The 23,702-nt window shown below is 45.8% G+C and overlaps 1 protein-coding gene across 1 annotated transcript in view; it reads left to right on the top strand.

The window, feature by feature from the left end:
• The first annotated feature begins 6,774 nt into the window (after positions 1-6,774).
• Positions 6,775-23,702, top strand: part of LOC126094458 (semaphorin-2A-like) — an 816,626-nt gene continuing 799,698 nt past the window's right edge. Inside the window, exon 1 of the mRNA XM_049908840.1 lies at positions 6,775-6,809. The gene's annotated coding sequence lies outside the window, so the exon portion shown is untranslated. The remainder of the gene's footprint in view (positions 6,810-23,702) is intronic.

Below are 23,702 nucleotides of genomic sequence, written 5' to 3'. Positions count from 1 at the left end.
AGGGCTTCTTCCCTTTCATTTACCGTAAGGAGGGCGGGAAGAATGACTGAATGTTTATATGCCTCAGCGCATGTCCTCAGAATTCCTACAGGAGCGACAGGTAGGAAGTTGCCGTATATTCCTAGGTTCATAATTTAAAGCCGATCCTTACAACATTGTAATTAGTCTTTCTATGGACAGTTTGGGGCTATTTTCAAGCCTCCGGCAGTTCAATTTCTTCAGTATGCTTGTGGCACTGTACCAAGGATCAAACGAAACTGTGACCATTCGTGCTGCCCTTCTCTGTATATGTTCAATATCCCCTGTTAGTCTCTTTTGGTATGGATCCCACACACTTGAGCAATATTCTAGCATGGGTCGCACAAATGATTCTTTATCAATTTCCTTTGTAGAATAATCACATTTCTATAGTCACGTGCCATCTAACCGAAGCCTTCCACCTGCTTTATCTGCGACAGCCTATGTGATCGCCCCATTTCGTATCCCTACAAAGTTTACACCCATCGATTTGTATGTGTTGACCTGTTCCAACTGTGACCCGTGGGTACTGTAATCATAGAATACCTTTTTTCATTTTGTGAAGTCCACAATTTGACATTTCCGTACATTTTAAGCGAGTTGCAAATCTTTGCACAACTTGAAATCTTACAAGATCCGGCTGATGGTTCGTTGCGCACTGTGTTATCTCAGTTGCCTCGGAGTGCCGCGTGAGCAGTACTATGTCACTATACTGATATGCACCTCAATTGGTGGTACCAGCTTATAGAAAAAAAAATACTTTAAACCCGCCAGCCCACTACTGCTAATCGAAACAGAGCTTCAGTCTTCTTGACAACTGAGACGATTTGCAACAGTGGCCGAAACAGTGGACTAAATAACGAAATGACTAAGCGTTCACGTAGCCGGAGAAGTTGTACTGAAGATGAAAACGGCCGCTGATGCCTACACTCGCACGGATTTGTGATATGCTCGTGACTATTACATGGTAGCTATTACAGCGGGAGGCACAGACTCAGTGGTTACGCGCATGTGCACGTATGCAGTTCGTTTCTGTAAAGCCGACGGCGCGCGGACGTAACCGTTGCTCGTCCAATGCGCTGCTAACCGCTGAGAAACGGTGCGACTCGTGCATACGGTACGTCGGTGTGGTATACGGTACAGGGGCAGTTGAAGGCTGTAACTGGCTCGCAAATCGCACTATTTACGACATGGACTGGCGCAAAATTCCTATGGTAGCTCTATTAAAACGCATATTTCCTCCCTTGACCATATACTAGTCATCTTGTTCTGTCTGTAGTACACATAAATGAAAACTTCAATATCTACTAACATGCTCTATTAAAACGAACATTGGGCCGGCCGGTGTAGTCGAGCGGTTCTAGGCGCTTCAGTCCGGAACCGCGCGACCACTACGATCGTAGGTTCGAATCCTTAAAAAATGGTTCAAATGGCTCTGAGCACTATGGGACTCAACTTCTGAGGTCATCAGTCCCCTAGAACTTAGAACTACTTAAACCTAACTAACCTAAGGACATCACACACATCCATGTCCAATGCAGGATACGAACCTGCGACCGTAGCGGTCTCGCGGTTCCAGACTGTAGCGCCTAGAACCGCACGGCCACTCCGGCAGGCTTCGAATCCTCTCTCGGGCATAGATGTGTGTGATGTCCTTAGGTTAGCTAGGTTAAAGTAGTTCTAGGGGACTGATGACCTCAGATGTTAAGTCCCATAGTGCTTAGGGCCATTTGAACCATTTTTGAAAACGATTATTTCCTCGCCTGTCCATGTACTAGTCATGTTGCTTTGTCTCTACAACACATTAATAAGAACTTCAGTATCTATTAACATGTCATAAGGCAAAAGGAAAGTCAGTAAGGACATCGGCATGTAAAAGTTGCATTATAGATAGTGGGATGCAAATTTACAACATTTCTCCACGTAAGATAAAAAATATTTAATCATCCTCACTTTTCAGTGAAACCTAGACGCCATAACTGTTCCTACTCAGTAGCAGAATCATCACAACACGCGAAACACAAAACTTGGAACGGGAAAGTGCCAAATATTTTACTGCAAATAGTGAAATAAAGCCGGTCGAACAAACTCACACCACAGAAAGAGCGCACTTATATTTACATATCATCGAAGTTATAGAATATTCTCCTGTTCAACTAATAAGAAAGTATCAGAACTATTAGAGAAAGCGAAGGTCAGGAAAAAAAATTAGTTCCAAACAACGCATCTCGTGTTCCAGTGCTTACCTGCGTCTTTACACATTACGCTACATCGACCATAAATAATTTATAACGTTTTGTTCATCTTACTACTTCCTGAAAGCTTTAATTATAACAAACTGCACTAAGAATAATGCGTTTCTGATAGATCCTCAACATTCCATTGCCTTGAAAGGGCATACTTTCATATTACACAAGTTACAATAATTCTTTAAACATCAATATGACTTTTCCCGTCATTTTATTGCATCAAATCGCACAACTACTTACGGATTTTCAGGAGATCCGAAATTTGCTGGTGCTTAGAAACACTATATATACACACACACCTGGGCTTCACCTCAAAGCCAAAATGGCGTCTCGCGACTCTGTCCGGCCGGCCGGAGTGGCCGAGCGGTTCTAGTCGCTATGTTCTGGAACCGCGAGACCGCTGCGATCGCAGGTTCGAATCCTGCCTCGGGCATGGATGTGTGTGGTGTTCTTAGGTTAGTTAGATTTAAGTAGTTCTAAGTTCTGGGACTGATGACCTCAGAAGTTAAGTCCCATAGTGCTCAGAGCCATTTTGACTCTGTACGTGAGAAACATCCGACGTGTTTGGCGTTGCTCCAACTCGTTGGTCAACTTTCAGAGGCACGTTCAGAGTATCTGACATGCTAGATATAATGCTGCTCGTTCGGAAAGACACCCCAAACGTGCTTTTTTCACGCTATGACGTCAGAAACTCGGCAGGCTCAACGCTCAGCGTTCGAGCGCGCGATTCGTGTACCGACGGCGTAAGGCATACGCGGTACACTTCGTCGAACTCTGTGGCGACCTAAGATGTGGTGTACTAACCCAGTGCGCGCTGATGGCGAAGATTACAGATGTGTCCGAGTCGAGTCTTCCGGTAGATAGTGCACTTCTCTCAAAAGGGATGGCCCTCCTGCCGAAATTAGGAGCTCAAGACGCAGTTTCATATTCTACTTCCCTCTAACCTTCTATTGAGCTCTTTCCAGAAGTGCAAAGGAAGAAACGTCTGATCACAATCATTTCTGAAGGAAAGCCGGGATGTGCGCAAGGTTCAGATATAGGTTCCCGGCGGGAAATTTGATTAGGTGTCTAGCTCTGTGTTTCTGCTGCTAGTCTGACGCGCGGCGATTTCCCGTGGGTTTCCCATCGCAGAGTTCCAGCCTTAAGCGAACACTGGGAGCATTGCAGAGCAAGCAGCGAGAAGGGGGATTGTCACACCTAGCAAAAAAATTCGCATTCGTCCGCAAACAAAGTTCAAATGGGTCAAATAAGACGGATTCCTTTAAGCCGTATCATTTCTGCACAAACCAAAAATCGCCATCCATAAGACATAATGGTAAATCAGGTCCAGACGTAATCTATTACACAGATTCCAAACAGAAATTAGAAGAATATGCAGCACTTTCAGCGCCCAAGAACGCTCTAATGAAGTCCAGTCTACTCCATCATAAGTGCAGGTTTAAAACTGCGTTACAGGAAATAGGAAATTTATAGTCCAGTTAATTCTTGTGATTATTATGTATTACCTACGTGGATCAGAAAACTTAGGCAAATAAAAGGAAAAAGTAGTAGAAAATGGAGCCGTCTCAAGCTACCAGAATAAAAAAAAAATTTTAAAATAGCTAATATTAAGTACAGCATATTATATGTAGGAATCAAAAGAATATACACCACAGGCCATTAAAATTGCTACACCACGAAAATGACGTGCTACAAACGCGAAATTTAACCGACGGGATGAAGACGCTGTGATATGCAAATGATTAGCTTCTCAGAGCATTCACACAAGGTTGGCGCCGGTGGAGACACCTACAACGTGCTGACATGAGGGAAGTTTCCAACCGATTTCTCATACACAAACAGCAGTTGACCGGCGTTGCCTGGTGAAACGTTGTTGTGATGCCTCGTGTAAGTAAGAAGAATGCGTACCATCACGTTTCCGACTTTGATAAAGGTCGGATTGTACCCTATCTCGGTGTATCGTATCGCGACATTGCTGTTCGCATTGGTCGAGATCCAATCACTGTTAGCAGAATATGGAATCGGTGGATTCAGGAAGGTAATACGGAATGCCGTGCTGGATCCCAATGGTCTCGTATCGCTAGCAGTCGAGATGACAGGCTTCTTATCCGCATGGCTGTAACGGATCGTGCAGCCACGTCTCGATCCCTGAGTCAACAGATGGGGAAGTTTGCAAGACAACAACCATCTGCACGAACAGTTCGACGTTTGCAGCAGCGGGGACTATCAGCTCGGAGACCACGGCTGCGGTTAGCCTTGAAGCTGCATCACAGACAGGAGCACCTGCGATGGTGTACTCAACGACGAACCTGGGTGCACGAATGGCAAAATGTCATTTTTTCGGATGAATCCAGGTTCTGTTCACAGCATCATGATGGTCACATCCGTGTTTGGCGACATCGTGGTGAACGCGCATTGGAAGTGTGTAATCGTCATCGCCATACTGATTAGGCCGCAGCTCGTGGTCGTGCGGTAGCGTTCTCGCTTCCCACGCCCGGGTTCCCGGGTTCGATTCCCGGCGGGGTCAGGGATTTTCTCTGCCTCGTGATGCCTGGGTGTTGTGTGATGTCCTTAGGTTAGTTAGGTTCTAAGTTCTAGGGGACTGATGACCATAGCTGTTAAGTCCCATAGTGCTCAGAGCGATTCGATCGCCATACTGACATATCATACGGCGTGATGGTATGGGGTGCCATTGGTTACACGTCTCGGTCACCTCTTGTTCGCATTGACGGCACTTTGAACAGTGAACGTTAGATTTCAGATGTATAACGACCCTTGGCTCTACCCTTCATTCGATCCCTGCGAAACCCTACATTTCAGCAGGATAATGCGCGACCGTATGTTGCAAGTCCTGTACGGGCCTTTCTGGATACAGAAAATGTTCGACTGCTGCCCTGGCCAGCTCATTCTGCAGATCTCTCACGAACTGAAAACGTTTGGTCAATGGTGGCCAAGCAACTGGCTCGTCACAATAAACCAGCCACTACTCTTGATGAAATGTGGTATCGTATCGAAGCTGCATGGGCAGCTGTGCCTGTACACGCCATCCAAGCTCTGTTTGACTCAATGCCCATGCGTATCAAGGCCGTTATTACAGCCAGAGGTGGTTGTTCTGGGCACTGATTTCTCAGGATCTAAGCACCCGAACTGCGTGAGAATGTAATCACATTTCAGTTCCAGTATAAATTATTTGTCCAATGAATACCCGTTTATCATCTGCATTTCTTCTTGGTGTAGCAATTTTAATGGCCAGTAGTGTAAATGAAAGGTGCAGAAGGATAAGATTAGCACATGAGAGATTACGATGCGCCACTGTCTGAGTAACTGACGGGGAAAGAATAGCCCCACAATCGGCTTATTACTGTACACTGATGTGACAACGTGACGGGGTGCCTCCTATTACTGTATTGGACGTCCTTTCGCCCGGAGTTGTGGAGCAACTCAAGAAGTCGCTGGGAGTCCTCTGCACAAATGTTGAGCCGTGCTGTCTCTACATGATTATAAAACTGCCGTCCGTCAGTGCAGGATGTATTTCGCACTAACTGACCTCTCGATTATGTCCCATAAATGTATGACAGGAAGCATGTCGGGCGATCTGGATGATACGCTTAAACTGATCAGAATGTTCTTCTAACCAATGGCGAACAACTGTTGCCCTGAGACATGGCGCACTGTCATCCATAACACACAGCCATTTCGACCTCAATGATCTGTTCAGTTGCATCAGAGGACCCAGTCCATTCCATGTAAACGCAGCCCACACACCTATGGAGCCAGCACCACCTTGCACGGTTGCTTGTTGACAACTGGGGTCCATGGCTTCGTGGGTTCTGTGCCACACTCGAACCATACCATCACCTGTTACCAAGTGAAATCTGGACTCAAATGACCATGCCACGATTTTCCAGCGGTCTAGGGTCCAAGAGAGGCACTGCAGGTGAGATCACGGTGTTAGCAAAGCCATTTGCTTCGGTCGTCTCCTGCCATTGCCTATTAACGCTCAATTTCGCAGCGCTGTCCTATCGCAGACGTTTGTCGTACTTCTCACATTGATTCCTGTGGTTATTTCCTGCAGTGCTGCTTGTCTGTTACCACTGACAACTCTACGCAAACGCAGCTGCTCTTGATCGTTAAGTCAAAGCCGTCGGTCACTGCGTTGTCCGTGCCGAGAGATAATGCCTAATATTTGGCTTTCTAGGAACATTCTAGACACTGTGGAACTCGGAATATTGACCAAGTCCGAAATGGGATGTCCGACGCATCGATCTGCATTTACCATTCCGCGTTCAAAGTCTGTTAATCCCCGTCGTGCGGCCATAATCACGTCGGAAACATTTTCACATGAATCGCCTGAATACAAATAACAGCTCCGCCAGTGCACTGTCCCTCCCCTTTTATAGCTTGTGTGTGCGCTGCTACCGCCATCTGTATATGTGTATGTCTCTGTCCCATGAGTCATTGTATGTATAACTCATCTTCAGTAATGGCCCTACGTTTTTCTTTACAGACGCTGCAATACGAGGGCCTGCACTTCCGCTAAAGGTACGTACTACTTAAATCTACATCTAGGATAAAATTAATATTATAGCCTGATGAGACAAAATACTATCGCCACCTGTTTTGAAGCGTATTGGTCCACGAAATACGGTGGTGATTCTACGTCTCATGGATTCGACACAAGTCCTTGGTAGGTTTTCGGCGGTGTGTAGTACCACACGTCTACGCACAGATCACGCAGTTGCCGTACGTTACAGTCCTGTGGTTTATGGACTTAGCTGGCGTTCGCAAGCGTCCAAGATGTATCGATCGGGGGAATCTGGTGGCCAAGACTTCGACGTGAGTGTACTATCATGCTCTTAAAACCGCTGTAGCACAAGTATGGCCTTCTTATAACGATAATTACCATGTTGGAAGACGCCATCGCCGTTGGCGAAGACATCTGGCATGCAGGTGGTCTGCAGTAATGTCCATCTAGTCCATGGCTGTCATGGTGCCTTCGATTACTACCACAGGTCCCGCGGAAGCTAGGTGAATGTTCCACATAGCATAGTACTGAGCCCATCAGCTTGCATCAGTGGCACCTTTTTCGAGCTGCCGCCATCCAATCTTAATTAATCCAAGTCCACTGGCATCATAGCTGACTATCATATTGGGTCACCCTGGAAATTCTTAGGGATCGTCTGCTGCGCCCATGTTCACCAGTGTGCGCTGAACTATGCTTCGAAATACTTCTGTTTGTACCTGCACTGTTCTCCGTCGTGAGCTACTGACCAGACCGCCACCTATCCTGCTTTAAAGAGCGAAAACGTTCGATCTCCAGATTTGTGAAGAGACGTGGACGGCCTACAATTTACCGCCTACTCTTAGTTTCACCATCCTTCAAACACTTTCCAGCAGGAAGCGAAAAGCCGACCGTTTTACCCTTTCCGTGGTGCTCATTCCCAAGCGCCGGGCCATAACAATCTGCTCTTTGTCTCAAAGTCGCTTACGTCAGCGGATTTCCCCACTTGCTGCCCACGTAATTGCTAGAATAATCCCCATTCGTCACTTCTGCACTTTCCTCACCGCGTCATGTTCCCGCAGCGTCACCAGGTGCTGTTTAATCTGGCGGTGTGCAGTGGTCGTGTTATGGCACATCATTACATGTAGTGTTGCCTACTGATATTCATCAGAGATAAAATATCTACATCAAATTCTGGTGAAACACTGGCGGGATCAAAATAATTATACTACCTTGTCTATAAATACACTCCTGGAAATGGAAAAAAGAACACATTGACACCGGTGTGTCAGACCCACCATACTTGCTCCAGACACTGCGAGAGGGCTGTACAAGCAATGATCACACGCACGGCACAGCGGACACACCAGGAACCGCGGTGTTGGCCGTCGAATGGCGCTAGCTGCGCAGCATTTGTGCACCGCCGCCGTCAGTGTCAGCCAGTTTGCCGTGGCATACGGAGCTCCATCGCAGTCTTTAACACTGGTAGCATGCCGCGACAGTGTGGACATGAACCGTATGTGCAGTTGACGGACTTTGAGCGAGGGCGTATAGTGGGCATGCGGGAGGCCGGGTGGACGTACCGCCGAATTGCTCAACACGTGGGGCGTGAGGTCTCCACAGTACATCGATGTGTCGCCAGTGGTCGGCGGAAGGTGCACGTGCCCGTCGACCTGGGACCGGACCGCAGCGACGCACGGATGCACGCCAAGACCGTAGGATCCTACGCAGTGCCGTAGGGGACCGCACCGCCACTTCCCAGCAAATTAGGGACACTGTTGCTCCTGGGGTATCGGCGAGGACCATTCGCAACCGTCTCCATGAAGCTGGGCTACGGTCCCGCACACCGTTAGGCCGTCTTCCGCTCACGCCCCAACATCGTGCAGCCCCGCCCCAACATCGTGCAGCCCGCCTCCAGTGGTGTCGCGACAGGCGTGAATGGAGGGACGAATGGAGACGTGTCGTCTTCAGCGATGAGAGTCGCTTCTGCCTTGGTGCCAATGATGGTCGTATGCGTGTTTGGCACCGTGCAGGTGAGCACCACAATCAGGACTGCATACGACCGAGGCACACAGGGCCAACACCCGGCATCATGGTGTGGGGAGCGATCTCCTACACTGGCCGTACACCACTGGTGATCGTCGAGGGGACACTGAATAGTGCACGGTACATCCAAACCGTCATCGAACCCATCGTTCTACCATTCCTAGACCGGCAAGGGAACTTGCTGTTCCAACAGGACAATGCACGTCCGCATGTATCCCGTGCCACCCAACGTGCTCTAGAAGGTGTAAGCCAACTACCCTGGCCAGCGAGATCTCCGGATCTGTCCCCCATTGAGCACGTTTGGGACTGGATGAAGCGTCGTCTCACGCGGTCTGCACGTCCAGCACGAACGCTGGTCCAACTGAGGCGCCAGGTGGAAATGGCATGGCAAGCCGTTCCACAGGACTACATCCAGCATCTCTACGATCGTCTCCATGGGAGAATAGCAGCCTGCATTGCTGCGAAAGGTGGATATACACTGTACTAGTGCCGACATTGTGCATGCTCTGTTGCCTGTGTCTATGTGCCTGTGGTTCTGTCAGTGTGATCATGTGATGTATCTGACCCCAGGAATGTGTCAATAAAGTTTCCCCTTCCTGGGAGAATGAATTCACGGTGTTCTTATTTCAATTTCCAGGAGTGTAAATGCGGTTACTAAGTTCCCATGTCTTATGTGAGGCCGTTTTATCAAGAAAAACGTAGTGGAAGGATAGTTACATGATTCGATCTTTTGGAAATGAGGAGAAGCATGTGCTGCCTGCGATATGTAAGCTATAAGAGAGTCTGAGACCAAAGAGCAGTGTTGACTGCAGTACGAACTGTGTAGCAGTAGCAGTATGTTGTTGCTAGCGAGCAGTCGCCTGTCTGCGCTAGTCAGTCCTGTCTGGTGTATCATGTTGGCTGGGCCGGTCGCGGTGCAGCGATGCCGGAGCCTGAGTATTATTGTATAAGGTTAAAAGCAGCCTCGCGCATATCTAATAATGTTATGTAAAGTCCTATGTAAATCTTTTAAAAATGTCCTAATAATAATCTTCGTGATTTAAAAAAAATATTATTGGGTTAATGATTCTAATTTTTGTGTAACCTCAGAACAAAATTAGATCCCATTTATAACCTCCCTACAGAAATTCATTCACATTTAACCTCCACACAAAATTTGTTTCCCATTTAATGTAAGCTCGAAACAGAAAAATTCCTAAACCTCGTAATAAAAAATAAATTTAGTAACCTGGTAGAATTTGGACGGCAGCAGCGCTGCGTCATGGCCCTGTAAGATTATTCTGAATAAAAAAAAGAAAAATTCTTACCTCAATAAAAACGGCGAATATATCTGCTCTTATATAAAATTTTTCCGGGACAGCTCTGTGCAATGCTGGCCGATAGATTTGTGATTTATGAAAGGAAGCAACTGATTTTTCTTTTGCAACAATAGGAATGATCATGGATTGAAGAAATTAGTAAATTCTTTAAATTGAAATGAATGTTTTTTTAGAAATTACGTTATATCACGAAGATTATTATTAGGACATTTACATGGGACTTTACATAACATTACTAGATATGCGCGAGGCTGCTTTTTACCTTATATAATAATACTCAGGCTCCCGCATCGCTGCACCACGACCGGCCCAGCCAACATGATACACCAGACAGGACAGACTAGCGCAGACAGGCGACTGCTCGCTAGGAACAACTTACTGCTACTGCTACACAGTTCCTACTGCAGTCAACACTGCTCTTTGGTCTCAGATTCTCTTGTAGCTTACATATCGCAGGCAGCACATACCTCTTACAGCATCTATGTTGCATTTTAGAGAAGATGCGATTGTTCCTCTGGGAAATTAGTCTCTGAAGTAACTAGCTACCCAGCTTTAAAACTTTCTCATCTCTCCAGACAAAGTAATGTCGATGTATTACTGTGGTTCTGATAACTTTTTGTTCTGTTACGGACTCCAGAAAACGTTTAGTTATTCATAAATATTGACCACTAAAACATGAAATTCATTATGCACTTCCGCGGTATATGGATCTATAGCGGATGGCAACACATAGCAATAGAAATATGTATCACTGTGCAACACACTATTAGTTATCCGTAAGCCTCTGAATGTTATGCAGTACATGTGAAACAGTTTTGACCCCTACTTTTGTACTAATGAGATTATGGTGTGACGACTATTTGGCAACAAAAATATGAATTTATATATATAGAACTGCAAGTTACTTTCAATTCAAGATTTTTTGTTCGAACCACAAACTCAAAGATAATAATCTCTGTATGGAAACAAATCACACGTGGTAGTTCATCTTTTTTTTTTTTCACAGACGTAAGACAACTGGGAGAACATGAATCGTCAAACGCAAAAATGTTACCAGTAGATGGATGAAATTTAATGTTCGCTCTAAAGTTAACTTGACCTAGTATATACGTTCTGTAACAAAAGTGCCTGAGAAGCGAACCAAACTACAATTTAACTATAGCTGGTCGAAGCTGTTTACCTTGCAGCTGATTAATCTCTCCTTAAGTAGCACGAACTTCAGTGGAAACTGCTTATCCCTGACATAAAGTGTCTACTCTAACAACAGTTCAAAGGCAGTACGCTCAGTAAAATCTCCTGACACCCAAAGGCACCAGAGTACTCCTTACTCCCACCCCCCCTCAGAGCGTGCCAACTCATTTTCTAAGAACCCTAAGCCAACCAAGTGTGCCCACAGCGCTTAGCCCGAACATTCATTGCCGTCTAGTAATCAACAGTGTTTCCCCGTATTCCAAGAAGAATCGCAGCTGTATTATGCGCTTCTGGGGGTCCAACCCCTTGTTAATAAACCATTCCCAAGTAAGTACAGGTGATCCCATTGTTTTGCTTATCCCCTGTACGTTCTACGAATATATGCCGTTTGAAGGCTAGAGAAGGCAGAAAATCCAGCAAAAACGCGTTGTTATTGATACAATATGTAATAAAATGACGGGAAACGTCAGACTGCATTGTTCTTGACAAGATTTGTTCTAATCGTTAAGTGTAATGTAGTAACGTAGTGTATTGGATAGAGACGAGTAGTTACGAAGTAACGTGTGGCTTGCTGAATTCTCGCTATTTCCAATTTTTTTATCCTCTTCGCCTTTTCTAAAAGGGTCGGGGACGTTTTTATTAATTTAATAGAAGTATATTCAATATTGTGGAAATATAGCGCGGGCTCTCTCAGGAGTCAGTTTGTTCGATTTTGTGGAAATGCCAAGGAGCATGCACCAACAAATTGCAAGATTGCTTTCTATGTCACTGCACGATTCGATCGCAATTCAGTATTTATATATTCATCCAAAAAATATTCTTCAATAAATACCGTTCTATAGTTTTGCACACACGCAGGCGCACACACACACACACACACACACACACACACACACACACACTTACATGTTCAACAGTAATAGTGCAGTAAATAAATGATTTTTTTCTGGCTTTATGTACAAGAGATTGCACTGCTTGCAGTAGGATATTTTGTGACTTCCAGTTTCAAGTCTTTTATTTCACATTTTCTGAAAACTGTGTAACATAATGGAAAGAGTGACCAAGTAAGAATGAACTTTGAGTTCCACTACAGACTGAGGGAAATTATTATATAGTTTTTATCTTATGTTGAAAAGTTTTGTAAATTTGTATCGTACTATTTTCAACGGAACGCTTAGGAGATGGTACTCTTACAGACTGAAGAGGGAACTTTCCTTTCTGTCTTATAACATATCCGTCTATATTGAAGTTTTTGTTTAGGGAGTGAGCAAAAAGTAACCGGAATTTCTTAATTTCGCAGACTCTTTACAACAGATTTTCAAAACGTTTTTTTATATCTTGTTTGTACACATTTTCTTGATATCTGTTTGCATTTTCAGCTGTTTTGAATATTTAGTTTGTTATTGAAACTTCCCGGCAGATTAAAACTATGTGCCCGACCGAGACTCGAACTCGGGACCTTTGCCTTTCGCGGGCAAGTGCTCTACCATCTTTTTTTTTTCTTATTGTTCATTATTGATCGTTGTGTTTGGTCGTTGCGGACGTCGCAGGACATCCTGTTCAAGTTCGGTGGTTGATCCTTCCACTCAGTTTTTTTATTACAGAGGCCAACCGGCTCTCTGACCGAACAAGTCTCATTTTGTTCGTTTTCATTCGATGTATGTGCTCTGGGCGGACGTCGCAAGACACCCGTTTCAGTTCGTCGTTGATCGATTAACTCGGTTCTTTATTACAGAGGGTAGCTAACCCTCTGACCGAACACGCTGAGTTACCATGCCGGCACCATCTGAGCTATCGAAGCGCGACTTACGCCCGGTACTCACAGCTTTACTTCTGCCAGTACCTCGTCTCCTACCTTGCAAACTTTACAGAAGCTCTTCTGTTTGTTATTGATAGCCGAAAAGGTTCTGAAATTGTCGAGTTTCGACCAAAAACGACTTCGCGAAGACATCACCCAGGAATTGCAGAATGAAGTCGACAAAGATCCAGAACTTCTAAAGAAGGTTATAACAGGTGACGAAACATGGATCTACGGGTATGACGTTGAAACTAAGGCCCAATCGTCCCAGTGGACCCTAGATCGAAAAAAAATCCTCACCCGCCGGAGGTTCGAGTCCTCCCTCGGGAATGAGTGTGTGTGTTGATCTTAGCATAAGTTAGTTTGAGTTATTTTAAATAGTGTGTAAGTCTAGGGACCGATGACGTCAGCAGTTTGGTCCCTTAGGGATTCACACACATTTGAACATTTGAAAAAGTTCGACAACTTCGATCACATGTGGAAGTTCTTCTCACTGTTTTCTTCTATTAATAAGGGATACTGCATCATGAGCTTCTGCCTCATGGTCGTAATGTCGATAAGGAATTCTACCTGCTTTAAGCAATCCGAAGAAAAAGACCAGAAATGTGGCAAAACCGCAAGTGGGAACTGCATCACAATAATGCTCCCTCTCACGCCTCGGCGCTTGTTCGCGATTTTTTAGCAAAAAACAAAACCGTTATGTTGCCTCAGCCACCGGACGTGGCCTTCTGCGATTCCTTCCAATTCCCGAGGCCGAAGAGAACCATGACAGTACGTCGTTTTGCCACCATTTATGAGACAGAAACAGAATCGCTGAAGGAGCTGAACACCAAACGAAAAGCGAGTTCCACAAGCGCCTCCAAGATTGGAAAAAGAGCTGGCACAAGTGAGTTACATATAAGGGGCATTCCTTTAAAGGGTACAAAGTTGATGATGATGATGAATAAATATACTTTAAGAAAACGAAAAATTACCGTTAGTTTTTGATTTCAGCTCGTACAAGTACTATAGACAGGACAACGTGATTGGCATTTGACGAGGGAGGAAATGTGTGATTTAGCAGAACTAATGTAGGAAATATACTCCCGTCGATTTCTGTAAAAAAAAACTGTGTGATTTGCGAGTCAGATACAGCCGACAACTTGTGTATATTTCTATTGTCTATTGTCAAACCACAATTTATGAAAGATGTTTACATTTTATTAATAGGATTAAGTAGAAATAATTAATATTTGTCATTTTGGAAATAATTCTGGTAGCAGGGAGAGACCGCACATTGACAATTTTAAAAAGGGTGGCAGAAACTGCGTATGGATACATTTTAAGAACGGGAAAGACCGCGCATTGATACATTTTGTAATGGTAGCAGGGATTGTCTGCACCAGAAAGCATTGTTGGCAGGAGAGACCGCACTTTAGCGTTCGTAGGAAGTCAGTAGTAAGCGAGATGTGAAGCGAGTCGCTAGCAGGTCTGAAGCGAGAGGTTGAGAGGAGCGGTGTGCCTGCCAGCCACCAGCTATGATTTACAAGAGATTATAAACAGATGTACAGAGACATCAGCTAACTATTATCATAAGAGGAGCTAGTATTACAGAATTTTATTTTTTTTAGAAACTCATGACTACTGAAGGTATGTTTGTGCAATGCTAGTTGGAATATTATTGTAAAAAGTAAGTCCCATTTGAACGTTTGTAAAATCATTTCATTACCAACAGTAAATATTTGAAGAATCGTTTTCAGAATATAATTAATTTTTGCCAGCAATATTGCATTACTGATTATAATCCATCCCAAAAACCATCAACGTAAAACTTTGCAAAATTTTATTGTTGTCAAGAAAAAGTTTAACTACAAATTACGTAACTTCAGTCAAATTAATTAAAGAATAACGTCAGCTTTTGTAATAAATACAGCCACTTATTTTGACAGCCCACCAGCAGCTAATACAGTATAGTAAAACAGAGTAAGTATATTCATGTCGCAGTTCCATGTAGCAGTCAGATGGCGATCCAGTAACAGTAAAAAAGGTAATGAACAGTTTTGGGCTATTGCAGGTAACGACTGAGGGCCACGACGACGACACATTATATGTTTCGTCGAAATAATCAGCAAATCACTTTTAATAAGCAGCATTTAAATTTGTATGCGAAGACTGCACTTATTATTATTGAGAAAGAGAATTAATTTCAAAGGGAAGATTTCATTTGTAGCAGTCAGATGGCGGTCCAGTAAGAGTAAAAAAGGTAAGGAACAGTTTTGGGTTATTGCAGGTAACGACTGAGGGCCACGACGACGACACATTCTATGTTTCGTCGAAATAATCAGCAAATCACTTTTAATAAGCAGCATTTAAATTTGTATGCGAAGATTGCACTTATTGTTATTGAGAAAGAGAATTAATTTCAAAGGGAAGATTTCATTTGTTGTTATTAAGCAAGAGATAGAAATCCTAAGGGAAGGTTTCATAGGTTATTGAGGAAGGGAAGGTTGCGTAACAAAAGAGATATAGAAGAGACGGGAAGGTTTCAAACTCTCTATCGCTGCGGTCGCAAATAAAGTTAACCAGCAAGTCCCATATGAGTCGGGCGCCTTGCTTGAGCGGTTGTTGTTAACGTCCCCGTCTATATCTGCGTCAGTTCCCTCCTCTCGTGTGAGGACGGCTGTGACCAATGTGCGAGGTGCGAGGCTGAAGCGAAAACATAATAGCCGTACGTACACAACTGTACTCAACAGAGGGTGATATGCTTTTCGCCGGAGGAGAAATCTATCAGGCAACAAAAAACGCCGAGGAATACGTAACGTAAAGTTTACTTCGTGTTAACCTACGTTGAAAGGAATATAGCGATGAGTTAGTGGAAGATTCTAAGCAGTTCTGAGAACTGCGAGGTCACCACGCGGCACGCTTCCGGAAGCGACTGTACCGCGCCGCGCCGGCCCGTATGGAATCCGGACCGATCGGCCTTTCCACCAGTCGCTCGGTTATTTTCGCCGCAAGAGCGAAAAAGCCCGGCGCCGAACAATGGCCAATAAGAAACGGCGGCGGAGTGAAAAGCAGTTAAAGTTTTCAGTAAAATATTATATCACATTCGGCGGCCGCGGGGCTGCCCCGTTAAGATCGCATCTCGGCCTCCGCCTCCGCCGCCCCCGCACCGCCGCCCCCCCGGCGAGTCTCGTTCTTGCGCGGATGTTCGGCATTAAAACTCAGCAGGCTGAAAACTTGTTTCGCGTCCGGCGGTCTCGAAACCCACACTTTTTCCTTTTTTGTTCACAGTCGTTTAGAGCTCGTCTGTACGGACTACGTGTTTTTAGAACTGGCTGTTTTATAGGCTTGCTGTTGAAATAAGGTCGTACTGTTCGCAACGAATCAGCGACGAGGTTGCTTTCGTTTTTCAACGCACCGCCAAGTGCTGTACCTTGCTGGACTCATTTGACGATGTGAACTGCAGGTTAATAAAAGTAACAGCTTGGCAGACTCGGAAGATTCGAAGCGAAAGAACAAGTTTTCCGACAAGGTCGTTATCGCATTGCAGGCAGTGCCAAAGTTGTCAGCTACCGTCCTACATAACTTACTTCTCGGCAGTATCGCTGCACCACTCTGCGTTGAGAGGGAACACTCGTAAAACAGTTCAAGAAGGTTGGGTTGATTTGACGGAGGAGACCAAACTGCGAGGTCATCGGTCTCAGCAAATTAGGGAAGGAAGTCGGCCGTGCCCTTTGAAAGGAACCATCTCAGCATTTGCCTGAAGCGATTTAGGGAAATCATGGAAAACCTTAATCAGGGTGGCCGCTCGCGGGATTGAACCGTCGTCCTCCCGAATGCGATGCCAGTGTGCTAACCACTGGGCCACCTCGTTCGGTGCAGCACAAGAAAACCTGGATCATCCTGAATTGCACATTCTCCAGGACACACAACCGCCTGGCCAGGGCCGTATCTAGGATTTGTAAGCCGCTAGGTTCAACCTGTGTTGCTTATCTTGCCAGGAGGAAATGCGTGATAGAAAATGGTTCAAATGTCTCTGAGCACTATGGGACTTAACTTCTGAGGTCATCAGTCCCCTAGAACTTAGAACTACTAAAACCTAACTAACCTAAGGACATCACACACATCCATGCCCGAGGCAGGATTCGAACCTGCGACAGTAGCGGTCGCGCGGTTCCAGACTGAAGCGCCTAGAACCACTCGGCCACACAGGCCGGTCTATTTCGTACAATTAGGCAAAACAATTTCTCAAATAATATCCTTCCACAAATATTTTCAATAATTCGTTTTTCTGCAGGATTGAAACTGTAGAAATCGAAGTTCGCCGTACCAACATCGACTTGTCCGATGAAGTGACATTTTGTTTGTTAGGTTCTGGTTCAGCTATGGCTTTGGGCAACAGCACACTTGCCCCCCCCCCCCCACACACACACACACACAACACTGGAAGGAAGATTTAATTTCCCGGTGGTTTACCATTGCCTTTCTCTGACCGTAATGGGAATGATGATGGTGAAAACGACACAATAACACCAAGTCATCTCAGTCACGAAGTACACGCTAAGATTGGGAAGGATATCGGCGTGTCTTTTAAATAAATAAATAGAACCATCCAGTCATTTGCCTCAAGCGATTTAGGAAAACGAAGCAAGCCAAAACCTGATTAGCGGTGTGCCATTGTGGGCTAAGCCGAGTTTTGGTTCCTTTTTTCTGGTCCATACAACTCGAACGCTTACTGACAGAGGAGACCCTCACTGAAGAATTACAACACCTAGGAAAAGTATTGCGCAGGATTCGGGCCTCACAACGGGAAAATGTTCGGGCGTTGCATTCAAAATAAATAAGTCTGCAGGAGAAGTTTGAGACTGTGAGAGGAGAAGAAAAGCTGAGAATTGTTTATCTGCCTTACGCTAGCGCAGTCTCCAGACAGATAAGAGCCAGTAGGGAAGGTCCTAGGAAGACGATGATGATGAGGTCCCATACTCCGAGGAGCGTAGGGGACGACCCGGGAGACCCGCACCGCCGTACTAGGCAAGGTCCTAGCGGAGGTGGTTTACCATTGCCTTTCTCTGACCGTAATGGGAATGATGATGGTGAAAACGACACAGTAACACCAAGTCATCTCGAGGCAGGAAAAATCCCTGATCCCGCCGGGAATCGAATCCAGGACCCCGTGCACGGGAACCGAGAACGCTACCGCAAGACCACGAGCTGCGGGCCGGTCAAAGGAAGAGGTGGGCGATTCGTTGCAGGTTCATTTAGTGGGCGTGAAAGTCTCACGGAGACAGCGAACTGTAATGGAAGACGTTACAAGACAGGCGTTCTGCGTCACACTGACGTTTACTGTAAAATTTCCAGGATACTTCGGTAGAAGAGTGAACCGATTTTCAAGGTGACAAGTCATGGGATAGCGACACGAGGTGCATTCAAGTTCTAAGGCCTCCGATTTTTTTTCTCCAGACTGGAAAGAGATAGAAACATGCGCATTGTTTTAAAATGAGGCCACGTTCATTGTCAATACGTCCCAGAGATGGCAGCACCGTACAGCAGATGGAATTTCACAGCCAGCGACGAGAATGAGAACTGTTTTAAATACTTAAAATCGCGACGTTTTCCTTACTTGAACAGCGTGCTATCATTCGTTTTCTGAATTTGAGTGGTGTGAAACCAATTGAAATTCATCGACAGTTGAAGGAGACATGTGGTGATGGAGTTATGGATGTGTCGAAAGTGCGTTCGTGGGTGCGACAGTTTAATGAGGGCAGAACATCGTGTGACAACAAACCGAAACAACCTCGGGCTCGCACAAGCCGGTCTGACGACATGATCGAGAAAGTGGAGAGAATTGTTTTGGGGGATCGCCGAATGACTGTTGAACAGATCGCCTCCAGAGTTGGCATTTCTGTGGGTTCTGTGCACACAATCCTGCATGACGACCTGAAAATGCGAAAAGTGTCATCCAGGTGGGTGCCACGAATGCTGATGGACGACCACACGGCTGCCCGTGTGGCATGGTGCCAAGCAATGTTGACGCGCAACGACAGCATGAATGGGACTTTCTTTTCGTCGGTTGTGACAATGAATGAGACGTGGATGCCATTTTTCAATCCAGAAACAAAGCGCCAGTCAGCTCAATGGAAGCACACAGATTCACCGCCACCAAAAAAATTTCGGGTAACCGCCAGTGCTGAAAAAATGATGGTGTCCATGTTCTGGGACAGCGAGGGCGTAATCCTTACCCATTGCGTTCCAAAGGGCATTACGGTAACAGGTGCATCCTACGAAAATGTTTTGAAGAACAAATTCCTTCCTGCACTGCAACAAAAACGTCCGGGAAGGGCTGCGCGTGTGCTGTTTCACCAAGACAACCCACCCGCACATCGAGCTAACGTTACGCAACAGTTTCTTCGTGATAACAACTTTGAATTGATTCCTCATGCTCCCTACTCACCTGATCTGGCTCCTAGTGACTTTTGGCTTTTTCCAACAATGAAAGACACTCTCCGTGGCCGCACATTCACCAGCCGTGCTGCTATTGCCTCAGCGATTTTCCAGTGGTCAAAACAGGCTCCTAAAGAAGCCTTCGCCGCTGCCATGGAATCATGGCATCCGCGTTGTCAAAAATGTGTACGTCTGCAGGGCGATTACGTCGAGAAGTAACGCCAGTTTCATCGATTTCGGGTGAGTAGTTAATTAGAAAAAAAATAGGAGGCCTTAGAACTTGAATGCACCTCGTACAGACGACAGTGGTATCGCATACACATGGCAGTGCATTGGCGAAGCTGTCTTTTTACTCAGGTGAGTCACGTGAAAAGTTCTCCGGCGTCACTATCGCCGTACGACGGGAATTAACAAACTTTGAGCACGAAATGGTAGTTGGAGCTAGACGCGTGGGACATCCCCTTCGGAAAATCGTTAGGGAACGTAATATTCCGAGATCCACAGCGTCAAATGTGTTCCGAGAATACCAGACGTTTGGTATCGCGTCTCAGCACGGACGACGCAGTGACCGACGTCCATACTTAACGACCGAGAGCAGTGGCGTTTGCGTATAGGTGTCAGTGCTAACAGACAAGCAAAGTTGCTTAAAATAACAGCAGAAATCAATGTGGGACGCACGACGAACGTATCCTCTAGAACAGAGGGGCGAAATTTGGCGTTAATGGGCTATGGCAGCAGACGAGCGACGCGAGTGCCTATGCTAACGGTACGACATCGCCTGCAGCGCCTCTCCTGGGCTCGTGACCATTCGGTTGGACCCTAAACGACTGGAAAACTGTGGCCTGGTCAGGTCAGTCCCGCTTTCAGTTGGTAAGAGCTCATGGTAGGGTTCGAATGTGGCACAGGCCCCACGAAGCCATGGACCAAGGTTGTCAACAAGACACTGTGCAAGCTGATGGTGGGTGCGTAGTGATGTGGACTGTGTTTACATGAAATGGACTGGGTCCTCTGTTCCAACTGAACCGATCATTGAGTGGAACTGCTTATGTTCAGCTATCTGGAGACAATTCGCAGCCATTTATGGGCCTCTTGCCCCAAACAACGATGGAATATTTATGGATGACAATGCGCCCATCTGAGGGCCACAATTGTTCGCGATTGGTTTGAAGAACATTCTGGACAATTCGAGTGAGTGATTTGATCACCGAAATCGACCTACATAAGACTCATACATTTATGGGACGTAATCTAGAGGGCAGCAACCGTTTTGGAAATGTTGACGTCTAGTGACGCAAGCTGGCTCAATATTTATGCAGAGGCGTTCCAGCGACTTGTTGAGTGCCACGTCAAGTTGCTACATTACGACGGGCAAAAGGGGGTCCGACGCGATGTTAAGAGGCATCAGGTGATGCTTGTCGCCTGAGTGTATTGTTTCCTCCTCCGTATGTCTCACAGGAAGGCCGTAAAACTGAAATAAGAGACTGGAGTTCAGACGGAAGCAACAATCGTTCTACTCACGGGTGATTAGCAACCGGAACAGGAAATGAGGTAAGTGTCAGAGGTACACAACTTCATGGTGGCTTGTGGAGTACCGATGAACAAGTACATTGAGAGAGCGATAGACTCTTGCAGAAATACAGCATCCAGTATATTTTGCTCTCATCAACAAAGGCAAAAATTCTTTCTAAAGATGATCTAGGTTTCCTAAAAAAGGGGGATGTGTACAGCATTCGGTCGTCCGTCCGGGACCTGATTCCGCAACTTGTCGATTTCCAGATACCTGCTTTGTCAATAGACCGCCAAGACCGACTAGAAAACGTAATGAACCACCAGGGAAGTTTCAATTTAAGGAACGCTTTGGAACCAGCACTCATTTATTAAGACGGTGCTCGCCCGCCATCTCATCCATCAGAACTGAATAGCGCGAAGAGAATGTGTATTTCACTGAATAACTGTGCGGGCTCCGGAAGACAAACTAGCATCGCTACATCTACCTCTAAACTCCGCATACCACCTCATGATGCGTGGCGGAGAGTACTTTCTGTACCAATGTCACTTCACCCTGTTTGTGTTCCAGTCGCGAATGGTCCGTGGGAAGAACGATTGTTGGTAAGGTTCTGTGTGGGCTCGACTCTCTTTCATTTAATCTTCGTGGTCTTTGCGTGAGATATTGGTAGGAGGAAACACTATATTGGCTGACTCTTCAAAGAAAAACGCTCTCGAATCCTGAACAGTAAACGTTTTCGTGATGCGTTACAGCTCTCTTGGAGCGTCTTCCTCTGGAGTTGGCTGAGCATCTTCATGGCGCTTTCTCGTTCACTGAATTTGTAACGAAACGTGTTGCTCCTCTTTGGACCTCCTCTGTTTCCTGTATCAACTCCGCGGATTGGCGAGCAATATTCAAATAAGGTCGGACGAGTGTTCTGTAAGTTACTTCCTTCGGTGATGGACTAAATTTGTTCCTGAGGATTCATGCAATGAGTCTCAGTCCGGCATCTGCCTTACCCGCTATCAATTTTATGTGGTTCAAAATGGTTCAAATGGCTCTGAGCACAATGGGACTTAACTCTGAGGTCATCATTCCCCTAGAACTTATAACTACTTAAACCTAACTAACCTAAGGACATCACACACATCCATGCCGGATGGAGGATTCGAACCTGCGACCGTAGCCATCGCGCGGTTCCATAGTGGCTAGAACCGCTCGCCCACCCCAGCCGGTTTTTATGTGGTCGTTCCAGTTTAAAGTGCTCTGCACATACGCTCCTAGATATTTTATGTAAATAACTCCTTCCAGTGACTATTCTGCATTCGTGTAATCATACAATACAATGCATTTCAGTCTATGTATTCGACATGCACTGTGTGATCAAAAGTATCCAGACACCCTCAAAAACACACGTTTTCATATTAGGTGCATTTTGCTGCCATCTACTGCGTGGTACTCCATATCACCGACCTCAGTAGTCGTTAGACATCGTGAGAGAGCAGAATGGGGCGCTCCGAGGAGCTCACTGACTTGGAACGTAGTCAGGTGATTGAAGTTCACTTGTGTCATACGTCTGTTCGCGAGATTTCCACATTCCTAGGTCTACTGTTTCTGATGTGATAGTGAAGTGGAAACGTAAAGGGACACGTACAGCACAAAAGCGTACAGGCAGGCCGACGTTGTCTGTTGACTGAGAGAGACCGCGCGACAGTTGAAGAGGATCGTAATGGGTAATAGGCAGACATCTATCCAGACCATCACACAGGAATTCCAAACTACATCAGGATCCACTGCAAGAACTATGACAGTTAGGCGGGAGGTGAGATAACTTGTATTTCGTGATCGAGAGGCTGCTCATAAGCCACACATCATGCCAGTAAATGCCAAACGACGTCTCGCTTGGTGTAATGAGCGTAAAAATTGGACGATTGAACATTGTAAAAACGCTGTGTGGAGTTAGGAATCACGGTACACAATCTTTCAACACGATCGAGCACTTGTTCATAATGCACGGCCTGTAGCGGAGTGGTTACACGGCAATAACATCCCTGTAATGGGCTGGCCTGCACGGAGTCGTGACCTGAATCCTATAGAACACCTTTGACATGTTTTGGAGCCCTACTTCGTGCCAGGCCTCACCGACCGACATCGATACCTCTCCCCAGTGCAGCACTCCGTGAAGAATGGGCTGCCATTCTCCAAGAAACCTTCCAGCACCTGACTGAACGTATGCCAGCGAGAGTGGAAGCTGTCGTCCAGGCTAAGGGTGGGCCAACACAATACTGAATTCCAACATTACCGATGGAGGGCGCCACGAACTTATAAGTCATTTTCAGCCAGGTGTTCATTTGTTTATTGTGAAGACCAACTGGCACTTCCTGCACCAAGCGCCGATTCTCTGCAGGTTTTCCTGCATTAACAAATTTCTAGCGTAGCGACTTTATCGGTGAAAAGTCCCTTAAAACTTTCGACCGTATCTACTAGGCCGTTTATACGTATTGTGAAAAATAATGGTCCCATAACAGTGCGCTGGGGCACGCCCGAAATTTCTTTTACGTCTGAAGACTTCTCTCCGTTGATCACGGTAGCCTCTTCGGTCCAATGACACGGCTGACCGCATATACCATACGCTCGTACTTTTGTTCATTAGACAGCAGTGTGGAACTGCATC

This window comes from Schistocerca cancellata, chromosome 8 (genome assembly GCF_023864275.1).
Source record: "Schistocerca cancellata isolate TAMUIC-IGC-003103 chromosome 8, iqSchCanc2.1, whole genome shotgun sequence".
Taxonomy (NCBI): Eukaryota; Metazoa; Arthropoda; class Insecta; order Orthoptera; family Acrididae; genus Schistocerca; species Schistocerca cancellata.
Note: the sequence above shows the minus strand (reverse complement) of the source record. Positions and strands in the feature narration are given on the sequence as shown.